The 23,731-nt window shown below is 43.2% G+C and overlaps 1 long non-coding RNA gene across 2 annotated transcripts in view; it reads right to left on the bottom strand.

Annotated features, from left to right (window-relative positions):
- The window catches only part of LOC140711368 (uncharacterized), a 43,420-nt gene that overhangs the window by 5,742 nt on the left and 13,947 nt on the right, over positions 1-23,731 (bottom strand). Inside the window, exon 2 of one of the 2 annotated variants that reach the window (XR_012092545.1) lies at positions 11,902-16,907. This is a non-coding gene — a long non-coding RNA (uncharacterized lncRNA). Of the gene's footprint in view, positions 1-11,901; positions 21,968-23,731 lie in introns of those variants that run through there. The other variant, XR_012092544.1, reaches the window with a different exon arrangement.

The following is a 23,731-nucleotide window of genomic DNA, read 5'->3' as shown; positions in this document are numbered from 1 at the left end:
TCAACTTCCCTACTCATCGGCAACCTAGCACTCACAGGAATACCATTCCTCACAGGCTTCTACTCCAAAGATCTCATTATCGAAGCCACAAACACGTCATATACCAACGCCTGAGCCCTATCTATCACCTTCATCGCCACCTCTCTAACAAGCGCCTATAGTACTCGAATCATTCTCCTCACCATAACAGGGCCACCTCGCTTTTCAACCCTAATAAACATTAACGAAAATAACCCCACCCTACTTAACCCAATTAAACGCCTCACAATGGGCAGCATTATTACTGGATTCCTTATCACCAACAACATCCCCCCCACTTCGCTTCCCCAACCAACAATACCTCACTACTTAAAACTCTCAGCCCTGTATGCAACTATCCTTGGTTTCCTAATAACCCTAGACCTGACCTCTATAACCAACAAACTAAAAATAAACAACCCATCACAAATATTTAAATTCTCCAACATACTAGGATATTTTCCCACTACAATTCACCGCATAGTCCCATATCAAAACCTACTCATAAGCCAAAACCTAGCCCTTCTTCTACTAGATTCAATATGACTAGAAAAATCTATACCCAAGATGATCGCACATGTACATACCACCGCTTCCAAAACTGTCACCACCCAAAAAGGCATAATTAAGCTATACTCCCTCTCCTTTCTCATCCCCCTCACCCTAACCCTCTACTTCTAATAATATAACCTATTACCCCGAGTGATCTCAATTACAATATATACACCCACAAATAATGTCCAACCAGCAACCACTACTAACCAACGCCCATAATCGTACAAAGCACCAGCACCAATAGAATCCCCCCGAACTAACCCTGACCCCTCTCCCTCAAAAATCACCCAACTCCCCATACTATTAAAACTAACTACCACTACCCCATCAGAACTTGAAACCCATAGAACTAACCCTACTTCTATTATTAAACCCACCAAAAGACCCCCTAAAACCCCAAACCCTGAACCCCATGTCTCAGGGTACTCCTCAATAGCTATCGCTGTAGTATAACCAAAAACAATTATTATACCCCCCAAATAAATTAAAAACAACATCAGACCTATATAAGTCCCCCCAAAACCTAAAACTACCATACAACCAACCACACCACTAACAATCAATGCTAGCCCCCCATAAATAGGAGAGGGCTTAGAAGAAAATCCAACAAATCCCATAACCAACAATACACTCAACGCAAATAAAATATATGTCATTGCTCTTGCATGGACTACAGCCATAACCAATGATATGAAAAACCACCGTTGTACTTCAACTACAAAAGCACTAATGACCCCAATACGTAAATCCAACCCAATTATAAAAATAATTAACCACTCCCTCATTGACCTGCCAACCCCATCCAACATTTCCATATGATGAAACTTCGGCTCACTCCTCGCATTCTGCCTAATTCTACAGATCATCACAGGCCTATTCTTAGCAATACATTACTCACCAGACACCTCTTCTGCCTTCTCTTCAATCGCACACATCACCCGAGACGTAAACCACGGCTGAATCATTCGCTACCTCCACGCCAACGGCGCCTCCATATTTTTCATCTGCCTCTTTCTACACGTAGGCCGAGGTCTTTACTATGGCTCATTCCTTCTCCTAAAAACCTGGAACACTGGCATTATACTTCTATTCTTGACTATAGCAACAGCCTTTATAGGCTACGTACTTCCATGAGGCCAAATATCATTCTGAGGAGCAACAGTGATCACAAACCTATTATCAGCAATCCCATACATCGGGACCGACCTCGTCCAATGAATCTGAGGTGGGTACTCCATTGGCAACCCCACCCTTTCACGATTCTTCACCCTACACTTTATTCTACCTTTCATTATCACCGCTCTTACAATAGTCCATCTGCTATTCCTACACGAAACAGGATCAAACAACCCCTGCGGAATCTCATCAGACTCAGACAAAATCCCCTTCCACCCCTACTACACAATTAAGGATATCCTAGGCCTAGTCCTCCTCCTCTTCATCCTAACAACACTAACACTACTCTCACCCAACCTCCTAAACGACCCAGACAACTACATCCCAGCCGACCCACTAAATACCCCTCCACACATCAAACCAGAGTGATACTTCCTATTTGCATACGCAATTCTACGATCTGTTCCTAATAAACTAGGGGGCGTACTAGCACTCTTCCTTTCAATCCTCATCCTATCTATTATCCCCACACTTCATAATTCCAAACAACAAAGCATAATATTCCGCCCACTTAGCCAATTCCTGTTCTGATTCCTAATTACAACCCTATTAACCCTCACCTGGATCGGAAGTCAGCCAGTAAGCCAACCCTTCATTTTTATTGGTCAACTAGCATCCACAATATACTTCACCACAGTTCTAATCCTGATACCACTAACCTCCCTAATCGAAAATAACCTACTCAAATGAACTTGCCCTTGTAGTATAAACTAATACACTAGTCTTGTAAACTAGAGATGAGACTCATAACCCCTAGGACAGCTCAGAAAGAAAGCACTCGACTTCACCACCAACACCCAAAACTGGCATTCTAGCTTAAACTACTTTCTGTCTTTTATATTGTACAAACCCTACAGTACAACTCAAGCACCTTTACATAAATATGCTATGTAATTCGTGCATTACTGCTAGCCAACATGAATAATATATAGTACTATATCTGCTTAACTGTACATAACACATACTATCATATCCGCACCCACAGCCTCCAAAAAGCATACCCACCAAACAGAGATCTCACATACAACCCAACCACGAAACACCATAACCCGCCCACTCCACCCACAACACACCAACACAGACAGCAAGACCGTCCTCCGTACATAATACATTACCTTATTTGTCGTACAATAGTACATACCTACTACAAACCTTCCTCCCCACCACGGATGACCCCCCTCACTTAGAACTCTCTTACTCACCATCCTCCGTGAAATCAATATCCCGCACAAGCAGTGTTACCCTCCTCGCTCCGCTCCGGGCCCACGACCCGTGGGGGTAGCTAAGAATGAGCTGTATCCGGCATCTGGTTCTTACCTCAGGGCCATGCCAACTAAAACCGTCCACACGTTCCTCTTAAATAAGACATCTCGATGGATCACGGGTCTATCACCCTATTAACCAGTCACTGGAGCTTCCCATGCATTTGGTATTTTTTATCTCTGGTCTGCACGCAACACCATCGCAACATGCTGACTCCCACCACATCCCGCCCTGAATGCGCCTGCCTTTGATTCCTAGTCCATGCCATTATTAATCGCACCTACGTTCAATATTCCAGCCCCGCATGACTACTAGCGATGGTGTTATTTAATTCATGCTTGTAAGACATACAACAACCAACCCACAACACTACAAAAAAATTCAAAAACCTTAACCAAACCCCCCCCCCCCTTGACCTTCACATAACCACCCTTTGCCAAACCCCGAAAACAAAGTCCTGCTCCCCCGGCCAAAGCTTGTATTTCCATCTTTTAGGTATGCATGCCCTAACTACTAACCCCTCAACTAACCTTCGCTTACCCTACCAACCACCCTTTGCCAAACCCCGAAAACAAAGTCCTGCTCCCCCGGCCAAAGCTTGTATTTCCATCTTTTAGGTATGCATTGCCCTAACTACTAACCCCTCAACTAACCTTCGCTTACCCTACCAACCACCCTTTGCCAAACCCCGAAAACAAAGTCCTGCTCCCCCGGCCAAAAGCTTGTATTTCCATCTTTTAGGTATGCATGCCCCTAACTACTAACCCCTCAACTAACCTTCGCTTACCCTACCAACCACCCCCCCCCCCACAACCCCAAAGATGCCACTTACATTCACACCCACCTTCTCGTCTACGTAGCTTAAACCTACCCCAAAGCAAGACACTGAAAATGCCTAGATGGATTCACAATCCCATAGGACAAATAGGTTTGGGTCCTGGCCTTTCTATTGACCTTTAGCAAGATTACACATGCAAGCCTCCCCGCCCCAGTGAAGACGCCCTACAAATCACTATGACTAAGAGGAGTGAGTATCAAGCACGCACATGCAGCTCAAAACACTTTGCTCAGCCACACCCCCACGGGAAACAGCAGTGACAAACCTTTAGTAATAAACGAAAGTTTAACTAAGCTATGCTACACCAAGGGTTGGTCAATTTCGTGCCAGCCACCGCGGCCACACGATTAACCCGAGCCAATAGAGACCGGCGTAGAGTAGAGGTGTTTTAGACCCAGCCTAATTAAAGCTAAACCCCACCTAAACTGTAAAATCCTAGCTAACATAAATAAACTACGAAAGTGGCTTTAAAACCTCTGAATACACAACAGCTAAGACCCAAACTGGGATTAGATACCCCCACTATGCTTAGCCCTAAACCTCAGTAGTTAAACCAACAAAACTACTCGCCAGAATACTACAAGCAACCGCTTGAAACTCAAAGGACTTGGCGGTGCTTCACCCCCCTAGAGGAGCCTGTCCCATAATCGATAACCCCGATCCACCCCACCCTCTCTTGCTCAGCCTATATACCGCCATCTTCAGCAAACCCTGATAAAGGTCACAAAGTGAGCGCAAGTACCCCTTTTCGCAAAAACGTTAGGTCAAGGTGTAGCCTATGAGACGGAAAAAGATGGGCTACATTTTCTATCCTAGAAAACCCACGATAACTCTCATGAAACCTAAGAGTCCAAGGAGGATTTAGCAGTAAATTAAGAATAGAGTGCTTAATTGAACAAGGCCATAAAGCACGCACACACCGCCCGTCACTCCCCTCAAATATACTTAAGGGACTATATTAACTAAACACCCTAATACCTATATAGAGGGGATAAGTCGTAACACGGTAAGTGTACCGGAAGGTTGCACTTGGATAAATCAAGGTATAGCTTAACGCAAAGCATCCGGCCTACACCCGGAAGATCTCAGTACAATTTGACTACCTTGAGCCAACACTAGCCCCAAACATAACTAACACTAATACCAAACAACCATACACTAAACCATTCACCCACATAAAGTATAGGTGATAGAAATTCTAACTCGGCGCTATAGACACAGTACCGTAAGGGAAAGAATAATACCACCCAAGCATAAAATAGCAAGAACTAACTTCTGTACCTTTTGCATAATGAATTAACTAGAAATAGTTTCGCAAAGAGAACTAAAGCCAAACCCCCCGAAATCAGACGAGCTACCCAAAAACAGCTAAAAGAGCGCACCCGTCTATGTAGCAAAATAGTGGGAAGATTTATGGGTAGAGGTGACAAGCCTACCGAGCCTGATGATAGCTGGTTATCCAAGATAGAATTTTAGTTCAACCTTGAGCTTACCTACAGAACCTCTTAATCCTTTTGTAAGCTCAATTGCTAGTCTAAAGAGGGACAGCTCTTTAGACACTAGGAAAAAACCTTATATAGAGAGTAAAAAGCATAACCACCATAGTTGGCCCAAAAGCAGCCATCAATTAAGAAAGCGTTCAAGCTCAACATCAACTACCCAAAAAATACCAAACATAAAACTGAACTCCTCATCTCACATTGGATCAATCTATCATTTCATAGAAGCAATAATGTTAGTATAAGTAACATGAACATTTTCTCCACCGCATAAGCCTAAGTCAGACCGAAAACCTCACCGACACTTAACAGTCCAATATCAACAAACACAAACAAGCTGACATTACTTCCACTGTTAATCCAACACAGGCATGCCTCAAGGAAGGTTATAAAAAGTAAAAGGAACTCGGCAAAACTAACCCCGCCTGTTTACCAAAAACATCACCTCTAGCATTACTAGTATTAGAGGCACCGCCTGCCCAGTGACACACGTTTAACGGCCGCGGTACCCTGACCGTGCAAAGGTAGCATAATCACTTGTTCTCTAATTAGGGACTCGCATGAATGGCATCACGAGGGTTTAACTGTCTCTTACTTTCAACCAGTGAAATTGGCCTGTCCGTGAAGAGACGGACATGAACTAATAAGACGAGAAGACCCTGCGGAGCTTCAATTTACTAGTACAACTAAAAACCACACAAACCCACAGGTCTTTAAACCCCCATGCCTGTACTAAAAATTTTGGTTGGGGTGACCTCGGAGCACAGTCAAACCTCCGAACAATCCATGCTAAGACTACACAAGCCAAAGCAAACCAATACTTGCAATTGACCCAATAACTTGATCAACGGAACAAGTTACCCCAGGGATAACAGCGCAATTCTATTCTAGAGTCCATATCAACAATAGAGTTTACGACCTCGATGTTGGATCAGGACATCCTAATGGTGCAGCAGCTATCAAGGGTTCGTTTGTTCAACGATTAAAGTCCTACGTGATCTGAGTTCAGACCGGAGCAATCCAGGTCGGTTTCTATCTATTCAACATTTCTCCCTGTACGAAAGGACAAGAGAAATAGGGCCCACTTCACAATAGCGCCCCCCTCCCCATAAATGATCTAATCTTAATTTAACAAAACATTACAAATCCCACCCAAGAACAGGGTTTGTTAAGATGGCAGAGCCCGGCAATTGCATAAAATTTAAAATTTTAAAACCAGAGGTTCAACCCCTCTTCTTAACACTATGACTACAGCAAACCTTATACTCCTTGTTGCATCTACACTAACCGCCATAGCATTCCTTACACTTGTTGAACGAAAATTGTTAGGTTATATACAACTACGCAAAGGACCCAACATTGTAGGCCCTTACGGACTACTACAACCCTTCGCTGATGCAATAAAACTCTTCACCAAAGAGCCTCTAAAACCCTCAACATCCACCACTACTCTCTACACCATCGCACCCGCCCTAGCCTTCTCCATTGCCCTCCTCCTATGAACCCCCCTTCCCATACCTAACCCTCTAATCAATTTCAACCTAGGACTCCTGTTCATCCTAGCCATATCCAGCCTAACCGTCCACTCCATCCTATGATCAGGATGGGCATCAAACTCAAACTACGCCCTAATTGGAGCCCTACGAGCCGTCGCTCAAACAATTTCATATGAGGTTACCCTCGCTATTATCCTACTATCAGTCTTACTAACAAGCGGCTCATTTAACCTTAACATACTCATTACAACACAAGAGCACATCTGACTCCTCTTGCCATCATGACCCCTAGCCATAATATGATTCACCTCCACACTAGCAGAGACAAACCGAACCCCCTTCGACCTCATAGAAGGCGAATCAGAACTAGTATCAGGCTTTAACATCGAGTATGCCGCAGGTCCATTCGCCCTATTCTTTATAGCCGAATACATAAACATTATTATAATGAACGCCCTAACAACTACAATCTTTCTAGGCACATTCTACCCCACCCACTCGCCAGAATTATTCACAACATGCTTTACCACCAAAACGCTCCTCCTAACCTCCCTATTCTTATGAACTCGAGCAACATACCCCCGATTCCGCTACGACCAACTCATACATCTACTATGAAAAAACTTCCTTCCACTCACACTAGCATTTCTCATATGAAACATCCTAACACCCATTACAATCTCCAGCATTCCCCCTCAAACCTAGAAATATGTCTGACAAAAGAGTTACTTTGATAGAGTAAATGATAGAGGCCCCAACCCTCTTATTTCTAAGATTGCAGGCATTGAACCTACCCCTGAGAATCCAAACTTCTCCGTGCTACCTAACACACCCCATCCTAAAGTAAGGTCAGCTAAATAAGCTATCGGGCCCTACCCCGAAAATGTTGGTCACACCCTTCCCGTACTAATTAACCCCCTAGCCCAACTCATCATCTACACCACAATAATCACAGGCACACTCACTACACTATTGAGCTCACACTGATTTCTCGCCTGAGCAGGCCTGGAAATAAACATACTAGCCTTCATTCCAATTTTAATCAAAAAAACAAACCCCCGCTCCACAGAAGCCGCCACCAAGTATTTCCTAATACAATCCACCGCATCCATAATTCTTATAATAGCAATTACCCTCAACAACCTACTATCGGGGCACTGAATAATAACAAATACCGCCAACCAACTTCCATCGTTAATAATAACAACTGCCCTTGCCATAAAACTAGGAATAGCCCCATTCCACTTCTGAATTCCAGAAGTCACCCAAGGAACACCACTAATTCCTGGCCTACTCCTCCTCACATGACAAAAACTAGCCCCCATCTCAATTATATGTCAAATTCACCCATCAATCAACACCTGTGCCCTCATAACCCTCTCAACCCTATCCATCATAGTAGGCAGCTGAGGAGGCCTAAACCAAACACAATTACGCAAAATTATAGCATACTCCTCAATCACTCACATAGGCTGAATAATAATAACGCTAACATACAACCCAACCATTACAACCCTCTACCTAACCATATACATCGCCCTAACAACCACCATATTCCTATTCCTCAATCTGAACTCAAATACCACAACCCTTACACTATCCCTCACCTGAAACAAATCACCCCAACTCATACCACTAACAATATTCACCCTTATATCCCTAGGAGGTTTACCCCCACTAACCGGCTTCCTACCTAAATGAATAACTATTCAAGAACTTGCAATAAACAACAACTTTGTCATCCCCTCCATCATAGTCACCATAACCCTACTTAACCTGTACTTCTACATACGCCTAATCTACACCGTCTCAGTATCACTATTTCCCACCCCCAACAACACAAAAATGAACTGACAACTTGAAAACACAAAACCCACACCCCTCACCCCCACACTCACCATCATTTCTACTCTCCTACTACCAATCACCCCCCTAATCCTAACTATTCCCTAGAAATTTAGGTTAAATAAGACCAAGAGCCTTCAAAGCCCTTAGTAAGTAGACCACTTAATTTCTGAAACATATAAGGACTGCAAAAACCTACTCTGCATCAATTGAACGCAAATCAACCACTTTAATTAAGCTAAGCCCCTACTAGACCAATGGGACTCAAACCCATAAAAATTTAGTTAACAGCTAAACACCCTAATCAACTGGCTTTGATCCACTTCTCCCGCCACGAGAAAAAAAGGCGGGAGAAGCCCCGGCAGAAACTTAAAACTGCTCCTTTAAACTTGCAATTTAACATGAAAATCACCTCGGGGCTGGCAAAAAGAGGATCAGACCTCTGTCTTCAGGTTTACAGCCTAATGCTTACTCAGCCATTTTACCCTTCCTCCACCCATGTTCATTAATCGTTGACTCTTTTCAACAAACCATAAAGACATCGGAACTCTATACCTACTATTCGGTGCATGAGCTGGAATCATAGGTACAGCTCTAAGCCTTCTCATTCGAGCTGAATTAGGCCAACCCGGTAGTTTACTAGGCAGTGACCATATCTATAATGTCATTGTAACAGCCCATGCATTTATTATAATTTTCTTCATAGTTATACCCATTATAATCGGGGGGTTCGGGAACTGACTAGTACCCTTGATAATTGGTGCTCCTGACATAGCATTTCCCCGTCTAAATAATATGAGCTTCTGACTTCTTCCCCCCTCCTTCCTGCTGCTAATGGCATCAACCATAATCGAGGCTGGCGCTGGAACAGGTTGAACAGTATACCCCCCCTTAGCAGGAAACCTCTCTCACCCAGGGGCCTCCGTAGACTTAGTTATTTTCTCCCTCCACCTAGCAGGAGTTTCCTCTATCCTGGGGGCTATCAACTTCATTACCACCATTATCAACATGAAGCCCCCCGCCATATCCCAGTATCAAACCCCGTTATTTGTCTGATCTGTCCTAATCACAGCAATCCTACTACTCCTCTCCCTGCCAGTCTTAGCTGCCGGCATTACTATACTATTAACAGACCGCAACCTCAACACTACCTTCTTTGATCCTACTGGAGGGGGAGACCCTATCCTATACCAACACCTATTTTGATTCTTTGGTCACCCTGAAGTCTACATCCTCATTCTCCCCGGGTTCGGAATAATCTCCCACATCGTAACTTACTACTCCGGGAAGAAAGAGCCATTTGGATATATAGGTATAACCTGGGCTATAATGTCAATCGGGTTCCTAGGATTTATTGTATGAGCCCATCATATATTTACAGTGGGTATAGATGTGGACACACGGGCCTACTTTACCTCTGCTACTATAATCATTGCAATTCCTACTGGAGTTAAAGTTTTCAGCTGACTTGCTACACTTCATGGAGGCAATATCAAATGATCTGCCGCAATACTTTGAGCCCTAGGCTTTATTTTTCTATTCACCATAGGGGGTCTCACCGGTATTATCTTAGCAAACTCATCCCTAGATATTGTACTACACGATACATACTATGTTGTCGCCCATTTCCACTATGTTTTGTCAATAGGAGCTGTTTTTGCCATTATAGGGGGCTTTGTCCACTGATTCCCTTTATTTTCAGGCTACACATTAGACCAAACCTATGCCAAAGCCCACTTTATTATTATATTCACAGGCGTAAATTTAACCTTTTTTCCACAACACTTCCTTGGCCTATCCGGAATACCCCGACGCTATTCTGACTACCCCGATGCTTATACCACATGAAATATTCTATCGTCCATTGGCTCTTTTATTTCACTAGTAGCAGTAATCCTAATAATCTACATGATCTGAGAGGCCTTCGCCTCAAAACGCAAAGTATCAATGGCCGAACAATCCCCCACCAACCTCGAATGATTAAATGGCTGTCCCCCGCCTTACCACACATTTGAAGAACCAACCTACATTAAATTGAGCGAAAAAGGGGGGAATCGAACCCCCTAAAACCGGTTTCAAGCCAATCCTATAACCCCTATAACTTTTTCAATGAGATATTAGAAAAACTATTTCATGGCTTTGTCGAAACCAAATTATAGGCTATAACCCTATATATCTTACATGGCCCACCCAGTTCAACTAGGTCTACAAGATGCTACATCCCCTGTCATAGAAGAGCTAATCACCTTCCACGACTATGCATTTATAACTATCTCTTTAATTAGCTTTTTAGTCCTATACGCCCTATCCTCAACACTCACAACAAAACTAACCAATACCAACATTACAGACGCCCAGGAGATAGAGACCACTTGAACCATCTTACCCGCAATCATTCTAATCCTGATTGCCCTACCATCTCTACGCATTCTGTACCTGACAGACGAAATCAACAACCCCTCCTTTACTATTAAATCAATTGGACATCAATGATACTGAACCTACGAATACACAGACTACGGAGGCCTCATCTTTAATTCTTACATACTGCCTCCATTATTCTTAAACCCAGGAGACCTTCGACTTCTAGAAGTTGACAACCGAGTGGTTCTCCCAATTGAAGCCCCCGTCCGTATAATAATCACATCTCAAGATGTCCTACACTCATGAACTATTCCCACACTAGGTTTAAAAACAGATGCAGTACCCGGACGCTTAAATCAAACCACATTTTCCGCCACACGACCAGGCGTCTATTATGGACAATGCTCAGAAATCTGTGGAGCTAACCACAGCTTCATACCTATCGTCGCAGAACTAATCCCATTAAAAATCTTTGAAATAGGACCTGTGTTTACCCTATAAATACCCCACTCCCTTTCCACTATACAAATGCACTGCACAGCTATTCTAGCGTTAACCTTTTAAGTTAAAAATTGAGGGGCATACCCTCTGCAGCGAAATGCCTCAATTAGACACATCCACATGATTTATCACTATTACAACAATACTCCCTACACTATATCTTATTACACAACTAAAACTGCTAGACATATGTTACTATCAATCCCCCCAACAAAAAAACTCTGACAAGCAAACCCCCAATAACCACTGACAACTAAAATGAACGAAAATTTATTTACCTTATTCGCAACTCCAATAATCCTAAACCAACCTGCTACAATCCCCATCATCATATTCCCCGTACTACTAATTCCAACTTCCAAACACCTCATTAACAACCGACTAACCACTATTCAACGTAACCTAGTACTACTCGCTCTAAAGCAAATAATAATAACCCACAATGCTAAGGGGCGAACCTGGTCCCTAATACTAATGTCTCTAATCACCTTTATCACCACAACTAATCTCCTAGGACTTCTACCCCACTCATTTACACCTACCACCCAACTATCTATAAACCTCGCTATAGCAATCCCCTTATGAGCCGGCACAGCAATCACAGGCCTTCGCTTTAAAACCAAAAACTCCCTAGCTCACCTCCTACCACAAGGCACACCAACATTACTCATTCCCATACTAGTAATAATCGAAACCATTAGCTTGATTATTCAACCAGTGGCCCTAGCTGTACGCTTAACTGCCAACATCACGGCCGGCCACCTGCTAATACACCTAATCGGAAACACTGCACTAACACTACTAAGTATCAGCCCCCCCGCTGCTTTACTAACCTTTACACTTCTAATACTACTCACCATCCTAGAGATCGCAGTTGCTTTAATCCAAGCCTATGTTTTCACACTTCTAGTTAGCCTCTATTTACACAACAACACCTAATGACCCACCAATTCCATGCTTATCACATAGTCAAACCCAGCCCTTGACCACTAACAGGAGCTCTGTCAACCCTCCTAATAACATCCGGCTTAGTCATGTGATTCCACTTCTATTCTACCACTCTATTGACACTAGGCCTACTAACCATAACACTAACCCTTCACCAATGATGACGCGATGTCGTACGAGAAAGCACCTATCAAGGACATCACACGACACCCGTTCAAAAAAACCTTCGCTATGGCATAGTCCTATTCATTATCTCGGAAATCTTCTTCTTTACCGGGTTCTTCTGAGCATTCTACCACTCAAGCCTAGCCCCAACCCCCTATTTAGGAGGCCACTGACCACCAACAGGTATTACCCCATTAGATCCCTTAGAAGTACCCCTTCTAAACACCTCCGTATTATTAGCATCAGGAGTCACAATTACCTGAGCTCACCACAGCCTTATAAACAACAATCGAAAACAAACAACCCAAGCCCTACTCATTACAATTCTACTAGGCATCTACTTCACCCTACTACAGATCTCAGAGTACTTTGAAGCACCCTTCACCATCTCCGACGGCATCTATGGCTCAACATTCTTTATCGCTACGGGATTCCATGGACTCCACGTCATCATTGGATCCACTTTCCTCCTTATCTGCCTCATTCGCCAACTATTATTCCACTTCACACCAAATCACCACTTCGGCTTTGAGGCTGCCACTTGATATTGACACTTCGTAGACGTCGTATGATTACTCCTTTATATCTCTATTTACTGATGAGGATCCTACTCTTTTAGTATGACCAGTACAATTGACTTCCAATCAATTAGCTTTGACAATGTTCAAAAAGGAGTAATCAACCTAGTACTAGCCCTAACAATCAACACCCTTTTAACCTCACTACTAATAACTGCCATATTCTGATTACCCCAACTTAACTCCTATGCAGAAAAAACAAACCCTTATGAGTGTGGCTTTGACCCACTAAACCCCGCTCGCATCCCATTTTCAATAAAATTCTTCCTAGTTGCCATTACCTTCCTACTATTCGACTTAGAAATCGCCCTACTATTGTCCCTACCATGGGCTCTCCAAACAACAAACCTCCCAATAATAATTAAATCATCCATCACACTCATCACCATCCTAACCCTCAGTCTAGCCTACGAATGATCCCAAAAAGGACTAGATTGAGCCGAATTGGTAAGTAGTTTAAACAAAACAAATGATTTCGACTCATTAAATTATGATTATCATACTAACCAAATGTCACCTATCTTCATGAATATTACACTAGCATTCGCCATCTCACTCCTGGGAATGCTGGTCTATCGCTCACACCTGATAGCCTCCCTCCTCTGCCTAGAAGGAATAATAATATCACTCTTCATCATAATCGCTCTCATAGCCTCAAATGCACACTCCCCCCTAACCAATATCATACCGATCATCCTACTAGTATTTGCTGCTTGCGAAACAGCAGTAGGCCTTGCCCTACTAGTCTCAATCTCCAATACATATGGTCTAGATTACATTCACAACTTAAACCTGCTTCAATGTTAAAAATAATTGTTCCAACAACTATATTACTACCAATAACATGATTCTCTACAAACAACATAATCTGAATTAACTTAACTACACATAGCCTAATCATTAGCCTTATTCCCTTGTTATTTTTTAATCAAACCAATAACAACCTCCTTAATCACTCAACCTACCTATCCTCCGACCCACTAACAACACCTCTTTTAACACTAACCGCTTGACTCCTACCTCTCATGATGATAGCTAGCCAATACCACCTATGCAATCAGCCCCCCTCACAAAAAAAACTCTACCTATCCACAATAATTTTCCTTCAAATCACCCTAATTCTAACATTCATAGCCACAGAATTGATCTTATTCTATATCTTATTTGAAACCACCCTTATTCCCACCCTAATCATCATCACTAAATGAGGTACCCAAGCAGAACGCCTCAACGCAAGCACATACTTTCTATTCTATACACTAACTGGCTCTCTACCCCTGCTCATCATATTAACCTACACCTACAATAACACAGGCTCATTAAATATCATACTACTAACACTCACAGACCAAAAACTAACAACCACTTGATCACACAACCTCATCTGACTGGCATGCATAATGGCTTTCATAACAAAAATACCCTTATATGGCTTACACCTGTGACTCCCCAAAGCCCATGTTGAAGCTCCTATCGCAGGCTCAATAGTCCTCGCCGCAGTACTCCTAAAACTAGGCGGCTATGGCATAATACGACTCACCTCTATTCTCAACCCTCTAACAGAGTACATAGCCTACCCCTTCCTCATGCTAGCCCTATGAGGCATAATTATAACAAGCTCAATCTGTCTACGACAAACAGACCTAAAATCACTCATCGCATACTCTTCTGTAAGCCATATATCCCTAGTAATCATAGCCTCTCTCATTCAAACCCCCTGAAGCTTTTCCGGCGCAATCACCCTCATAATTGCCCACGGACTTACTTCCTCTATATTATTCTGCCTAGCTAATTCAAACTATGAACGCACTCACAGCCGCATTATGATACTCTCCCGAGGACTTCAAACACTACTTCCACTAATAACCTTCTGATGGTTCACAGCAAACCTCACCAACCTAGCCTTACCCCCCACCATTAATCTAATCGGAGAACTCTTCGTGATTACAGCCTCATTCTCTTGATCCCACATCACTATTATACTAACAGGACTTAACATACTAATCACAGCCCTCTACTCTCTCCACATATTCATTACAATACAACGAGGAAAACTCACACACCACATAATCAACATAAAACCCCCTTTCACACGAGAAAATACACTAATATTCATACACCTCACCCCAATTATCCTTCTATCCCTTAACCCCAACATCATTCTAGGGTTTACCTCCTGTAAATATAGTTTAACCAAAACACTAGACTGTGAATCTGACCATAGAAGCTCACCACTTCTTATTTACCGAGAAAACTCGCAAGGACTGCTAACCCATGCCCCCATACTTAACACTATGGTTTTCTCAACTTTTAAAGGATAACAGCTATCCATTGGTTTTAGGAACCAAAAATATTGGTGCAACTCCAAATAAAAGTAATAACCATGCACACCTCCATTATAATAGCAACCCTCGCCTCCCTAACCCCCCCAATCATTGCCACCTTTATCAACCCCAACAAAAAACAATCATACCCAAACCATGTAAAAACAACTATAATATATGCTTTCATTACCAGCCTTATTCCAACAACCCTATACATCTCCCTAAACCAAGAAACAACCATTTGAAGCTGACACTGAATAATAACTCAAACACTAGATCTAACACTAAGCTTTAAACTAGACTACTTCTCCGTAATATTCACCCCAATCGCACTATTCATCACCTGGTCTATTATAGAATTCTCACTATGATACATAAGCTCAGACCCAAACATCAACCAATTCTTCAAATATCTCCTTATTTTCCTCATCACAATACTAATCTTGACCACCGCTAACAACCTTTTTCAACTCTTCATCGGCTGGGAGGGCGTAGGAATCATATCTTTCTTATTAATCGGCTGATGATATTCTCGAACGGACGCCAACACAGCAGCAATCCAAGCAATCCTGTACAATCGCATTGGCGATATTGGCCTCATCCTAGCTATAGCATATTTCCTCCTACACTACAACTCATGAGACATACAACAAATACTAACTCTAAACCCCAACCCAAACTCCCTCCCACTAATAGGCCTTCTCCTAGCAGCAATAGGAAAATCAGCTCAACTTGGCCTTCATCCTTGACTACCCTCCGCCATAGAAGGCCCAACTCCAGTCTCAGCCCTACTACACTCTAGTACCATGGTTGTTGCCGGGGTGTACTTACTCATTCGCTTCCACCCTTTAATAGAAAGCAACACACTACTTCAAAGCCTCACACTATGTCTGGGAGCTATCACCACCATATTTATAGCCATCTGCGCCCTCACACAAAACGACATCAAAAAAATCGTAGCCTTCTCCACCTCAAGCCAACTAGGCCTAATAATAGTTACCATCGGCATCAATCAACCATATTTAGCATTCCTGCATATCTGTACTCACGCCTTCTTCAAAGCCCTACTTTTCATATGCTCCGGATCCATCATTCATAACCTAAATAACGAACAAGACATCCGAAAAATAGGAGGCCTATTCAAAACAATACCCCTCACCTCAACTTCCCTACTCATCGGCAACCTAGCACTCACAGGAATACCATTCCTCACAGGCTTCTACTCCAAAGATCTCATTATCGAAGCCACAAACACGTCATATACCAACGCCTGAGCCCTATCTATCACCTTCATCGCCACCTCTCTAACAAGCGCCTATAGTACTCGAATCATTCTCCTCAACCATAACAGGGCCACCTCGCTTTTCAACCCTAATAAACATTAACGAAAATAACCCCACCCTACTTAACCCAATTAAACGCCTCACAATGGGCAGCATTATTACTGGATTCCTTATCACCAACAACATCCCCCCCACTTCGCTTCCCCAACCAACAATACCTCACTACTTAAAACTCTCAGCCCTGTATGCAACTATCCTTGGTTTCCTAATAACCCTAGACCTGACCTCTATAACCAACAAACTAAAAATAAACAACCCATCACAAATATTTAAATTCTCCAACATACTAGGATATTTTCCCACTACAATTCACCGCATAGTCCCATATCAAAACCTACTCATAAGCCAAAACCTAGCCCTTCTTCTACTAGATTCAATATGACTAGAAAAATCTATACCCAAGATGATCGCACATGTACATACCACCGCTTCCAAAACTGTCACCACCCAAAAAGGCATAATTAAGCTATACTCCCTCTCCTTTCTCATCCCCCTCACCCTAACCCTACTTCTAATAATATAACCTATTACCCCGAGTGATCTCAATTACAATATATACACCCACAAATAATGTCCAACCAGCAACCACTACTAACCAACGCCCATAATCGTACAAAGCACCAGCACCAATAGAATCCCCCCGAACTAACCCTGACCCCTCTCCCTCAAAAATCACCCAACTCCCCATACTATTAAAACTAACTACCACTACCCCATCAGAACTTGAAACCCATAGAACTAACCCTACTTCTATTATTAAACCCACCAAAAGACCCCCTAAAACCCCAAACCCTGAACCCCATGTCTCAGGGTACTCCTCAATAGCTATCGCTGTAGTATAACCAAAAACAATTATTATACCCCCCAAATAAATTAAAAACAACATCAGACCTATATAAGTCCCCCCCAAAACCTAAAACTACCATACAACCAACCACACCACTAACAATCAATGCTAGCCCCCCATAAATAGGAGAGGGCTTAGAAGAAAATCCAACAAATCCCATAACCAACAATACACTCAACGCAAATAAAATATATGTCATTGCTCTTGCATGGACTACAGCCATAACCAATGATATGAAAAACCACCGTTGTACTTCAACTACAAAAGCACTAATGACCCCAATACGTAAATCCAACCCAATTATAAAAATAATTAACCACTCCCTCATTGACCTGCCAACCCCATCCAACATTTCCATATGATGAAACTTCGGCTCACTCCTCGCATTCTGCCTAATTCTACAGATCATCACAGGCCTATTCTTAGCAATACATTACTCACCAGACACCTCTTCTGCCTTCTCTTCAATCGCACACATCACCCGAGACGTAAACCACGGCTGAATCATTCGCTACCTCCACGCCAACGGCGCCTCCATATTTTTCATCTGCCTCTTTCTACACGTAGGCCGAGGTCTTTACTATGGCTCATCTCCTTCTCCTAAAAACCTGGAACACTGGCATTATACTTCTATTCTTGACTATAGCAACAGCCTTTATAGGCTACGTACTTCCATGAGGCCAAATATCATTCTGAGGAGCAACAGTGATCACAAACCTATTATCAGCAATCCCATACATCGGGACCGACCTCGTCCAATGAATCTGAGGTGGGTACTCCATTGGCAACCCCACCCTTTCACGATTCTTCACCCTACACTTTATTCTACCTTTCATTATCACCGCTCTTACAATAGTCCATCTGCTATTCCTACACGAAACAGGATCAAACAACCCCTGCGGAATCTCATCAGACTCAGACAAAATCCCCTTCCACCCCTACTACACAATTAAGGATATCCTAGGCCTAGTCCTCCTCCTCTTCATCCTAACAACACTAACACTACTCTCACCCAACCTCCTAAACGACCCAGACAACTACATCCCAGCCGACCCACTAAATACCCCTCCACACATCAAACCAGAGTGATACTTCCTATTTGCATACGCAATTCTACGATCTGTTCCTAATAAACTAGGGGGCGTACTAGCACTCTTCCTTTCAATCCTCATCCTATCTATTATCCCCACACTTCATAATTCCAAACAACAAAGCATAATATTCCGCCCACTTAGCCAATTCCTGTTCTGATTCCTAATTACAACCCTATTAACCCTCACCTGGATCGGAAGTCAGCCAGTAAGCCAACCCTTCATTTTTATTGGTCAACTAGCATCCACAATATACTTCACCACAGTTCTAATCCTGATACCACTAACCTCCCTAATCGAAAATAACCTACTCAAATGAACTTGCCCTTGTAGTATAAACTAATACACTAGTCTTGTAAACTAGAGATGAGACTCATAACCCCTAGGACAGCTCAGAAAGAAAGCACTCGACTTCACCACCAACACCCAAAACTGGCATTCTAGCTTAAACTACTTTCTGTCTTTTATATTGTACAAACCCTACAGTACAACTCAAGCACCTTTACATAAATATGCTATGTAATTCGTGCATTACTGCTAGCCAACATGAATAATATATAGTACTATATCTGCTTAACTGTACATAACACATACTATCATATCCGCACCCACAGCCTCCAAAAAGCATACCCACCAAACAGAGATCTCACATACAACCCAACCACGAAACACCATAACCCGCCCACTCCACCCACAACACACCAACACAGACAGCAAGACCGTCCTCCGTACATAATACATTACCTTATTTGTCGTACAATAGTACATACCTACTACAAACCTTCCTCCCCACCACGGATGACCCCCCTCACTTAGAACTCTCTTACTCACCATCCTCCGTGAAATCAATATCCCGCACAAGCAGTGTTACCCTCCTCGCTCCGGGCCCACGACCCGTGGGGGTAGCTAAGAATGAGCTGTATCCGGCATCTGGTTCTTACCTCAGGGCCATGCCAACTAAAACCGTCCACACGTTCCTCTTAAATAAGACATCTCGATGGATCACGGGTCTATCACCCTATTAACCAGTCACTGGAGCTTCCCATGCATTTGGTATTTTTTATCTCTGGTCTGCACGCAACACCATCGCAACATGCTGACTCCCACCACATCCCGCCCTGAATGCGCCTGCCTTTGATTCCTAGTCCATGCCATTATTAATCGCACCTACGTTCAATATTCCAGCCCCGCATGACTACTAGCGATGTGTTATTTAATTCATGCTTGTAAGACATACAACAACCAACCCACAACACTACAAAAAAATTCAAAAACCTTAACCAAACCCCCCCCCCCCCCCTTGACCTTCACATAACCACCCTTTGCCAAACCCCGAAAACAAAGTCCTGCTCCCCCGGCCAAAGCTTGTATTTCCATCTTTTAGGTATGCATGCCCTAACTACTAACCCCTCAACTAACCTTCGCTTACCCTACCAACCACCCTTTGCCAAACCCCGAAAACAAAGTCCTGCTCCCCCGGCCAAAGCTTGTATTTCCATCTTTTAGGTATGCATGCCCTAACTACTAACCCCTCAACTAACCTTCGCTTACCCTACCAACCACCCTTTGCCAAACCCCGAAAACAAAGTCCTGCTCCCCCGGCCAAAGCTTGTATTTCCATCTTTTAGGTATGCATGCCCTAACTACTAACCCCTCAACTAACCTTCGCTTACCCTACCAACCACCCTTTGCCAAACCCCGAAAACAAAGTCCTGCTCCCCCGGCCAAAGCTTGTATTTCCATCTTTTAGGTATGCATGCCCTAACTACTAACCCCTCAACTAACCTTCGCTTACCCTACCAACCACCCTTTGCCAAACCCCGAAAACAAAGTCCTGCTCCCCCGGCCAAAGCTTGTATTTCCATCTTTTAGGTATGCATGCCCTAACTACTAACCCCTCAACTAACCTTCGCTTACCCTACCAACCACCCTTTGCCAAACCCCGAAAACAAAGTCCTGCTCCCCCGGCCAAAGCTTGTATTTCCATCTTTTAGGTATGCATGCCCTAACTACTAACCCCTCAACTAACCTTCGCTTACCCTACCAACCACCCCCCCCCCCACAACCCCAAAGATGCCACCTACATTCACACCCACCTTCTCGTCTACGTAGCTTAAACCTACCCCAAAGCAAGACACTGAAAATGCCTAGATGGATTCACACATCCCATAGACAAATAGGTTTGGTCCTGGCCTTTCTATTGACCTTTAGCAAGATTACACATGCAAGCCTCCCCGCCCCAGTGAAGACGCCCTACAAATCACTATGACTAAGAGGAGTGAGTATCAAGCACGCACATGCAGCTCAAAACACTTTGCTCAGCCACACCCCCACGGGAAACAGCAGTGACAAACCTTTAGTAATAAACGAAAGTTTAACTAAGCTATGCTACACCAAGGGTTGGTCAATTTCGTGCCAGCCACCGCGGCCACACGATTAACCCGAGCCAATAGAGACCGGCGTAGAGAGTGTTTTAGACCCAGCCTAATTAAAGCTAAACCCCACCTAAACTGTAAAATCCTAGCTAACATAAAATAAACTACGAAAGTGGCTTTAAAACCTCTGAATACACAACAGCTAAGACCCAAACTGGGATTAGATACCCCACTATGCTTAGCCCTAAACCTCAGTAGTTAAACCAACAAAACTACTCGCCAGAATACTACAAGCAACCGCTTGAAACTCAAAGGACTTGGCGGTGCTTCACCCCCCTAGAGGAGCCTGTCCCATAATCGATAAACCCCGATCCACCCCACCCTCTCTTGCTCAGCCTATATACCGCCATCTTCAGCAAACCCTGATAAAGGTCACAAAGTGAGCGCAAGTACCCCTTTTCGCAAAAACGTTAGGTCAAGGTGTAGCCTATGAGACGGAAAAAGATGGGCTACATTTTCTATCCTAGAAAACCCACGATAACTCTCATGAAACCTAAGAGTCCAAGGAGGATTTAGCAGTAAATTAAGAATAGAGTGCTTAATTGAACAAGGCCATAAAGCACGCACACACCGCCCGTCACTCCCCTCAAATATACTTAAGGACTATATTAACTAAACACCCTAATACCTATATAGAGGGGATAAGTCGTAACACGGTAAGTGTACCGGAAGGTGCACTTGGATAAATCAAGGTATAGCTTAACGCAAAGCATCCGGCCTACACCCGGAAGATCTCAGTACAATTTGACTACCTTGAGCCAACACTAGCCCCAAACATAACTAACACTAATACCAAACAACCATACACTAAACCATTCACCCACATAAAGTATAGGTGATAGAAATTCTAACTCGGCGCTATAGACACAGTACCGTAAGGGAAAGAATAATACCACCCAAGCATAAAATAGCAAGAACTAACTTCTGTACCTTTTGCATAATGAATTAACTAGAAATAGTTTCGCAAAGAGAACTAAAGCCAAACCCCCCGAAATCAGACGAGCTACCCAAAAACAGCTAAAAGAGCGCACCCGTCTATGTAGCAAAATAGTGGGAAGATTTATGGGTAGAGGTGACAAGCCTACCGAGCCTGATGATAGCTGGTTATCCAAGATAGAATTTTAGTTCAACCTTGAGCTTACCTACAGAACCTCTTAATCCTTTTGTAAGCTCAATTGCTAGTCTAAAGAGGGACAGCTCTTTAGACACTAGGAAAAAACCTTATATAGAGAGTAAAAAGCATAACCACCATAGTTGGCCCAAAAGCAGCCATCAATTAAGAAAGCGTTCAAGCTCAACATCAACTACCCAAAAAATACCAAACATAAAACTGAACTCCTCATCTCACATTGGATCAATCTATCATTTCATAGAAGCAATAATGTTAGTATAAGTAACATGAACATTTTCTCCACCGCATAAGCCTAAGTCAGACCGAAAACCTCACCGACACTTAACAGTCCAATATCAACAAACACAAACAAGCTGACATTACTTCCACTGTTAATCCAACACAGGCATGCCTCAAGGAAGGTTATAAAAAGTAAAAGGAACTCGGCAAAACTAACCCCGCCTGTTTACCAAAAACATCACCTCTAGCATTACTAGTATTAGAGGCACCGCCTGCCCAGTGACACACGTTTAACGGCCGCGGTACCCTGACCGTGCAAAGGTAGCATAATCACTTGTTCTCTAATTAGGGACTCGCATGAATGGCATCACGAGGGTTTAACTGTCTCTTACTTTCAACCAGTGAAATTGGCCTGTCCGTGAAGAGACGGACATGAACTAATAAGACGAGAAGACCCTGCGGAGCTTCAATTTACTAGTACAACTAAAAACCACACAAACCCACAGGTCTTTAAACCCCCATGCCTGTACTAAAAATTTTGGTTGGGGTGACCTCGGAGCACAGTCAAACCTCCGAACAATCCATGCTAAGACTACACAAGCCAAAGCAAACCAATACTTGCAATTGACCCAATAACTTGATCAACGGAACAAGTTACCCCAGGGATAACAGCGCAATTCTATTCTAGAGTCCATATCAACAATAGAGTTTACGACCTCGATGTTGGATCAGGACATCCTAATGGTGCAGCAGCTATCAAGGGTTCGTTTGTTCAACGATTAAAGTCCTACGTGATCTGAGTTCAGACCGGAGCAATCCAGGTCGGTTTCTATCTATTCAACATTTCTCCCTGTACGAAAGGACAAGAGAAATAGGGCCCACTTCACAATAGCGCCCCCCTCCCCATAAATGATCTAATCTTAATTTAACAAAACATTACAAATCCCACCCAAGAACAGGGTTTGTTAAGATGGCAGAGCCCGGCAATTGCATAAAATTTAAAATTTTAAAACCAGAGGTTCAACCCCTCTTCTTAACACTATGACTACAGCAAACCTTATACTCCTTGTTGCATCTACACTAACCGCCATAGC

Source organism: Chlorocebus sabaeus, unplaced genomic scaffold, assembly GCF_047675955.1.
Source record: "Chlorocebus sabaeus isolate Y175 unplaced genomic scaffold, mChlSab1.0.hap1 unalloc_scaffold_801, whole genome shotgun sequence".
Lineage (NCBI taxonomy): Eukaryota > Metazoa > Chordata > Mammalia > Primates > Cercopithecidae > Chlorocebus > Chlorocebus sabaeus.
The sequence above is the reverse complement of the archived record's forward strand: the minus strand, read 5'-3'. Positions and strand labels throughout refer to the sequence as shown.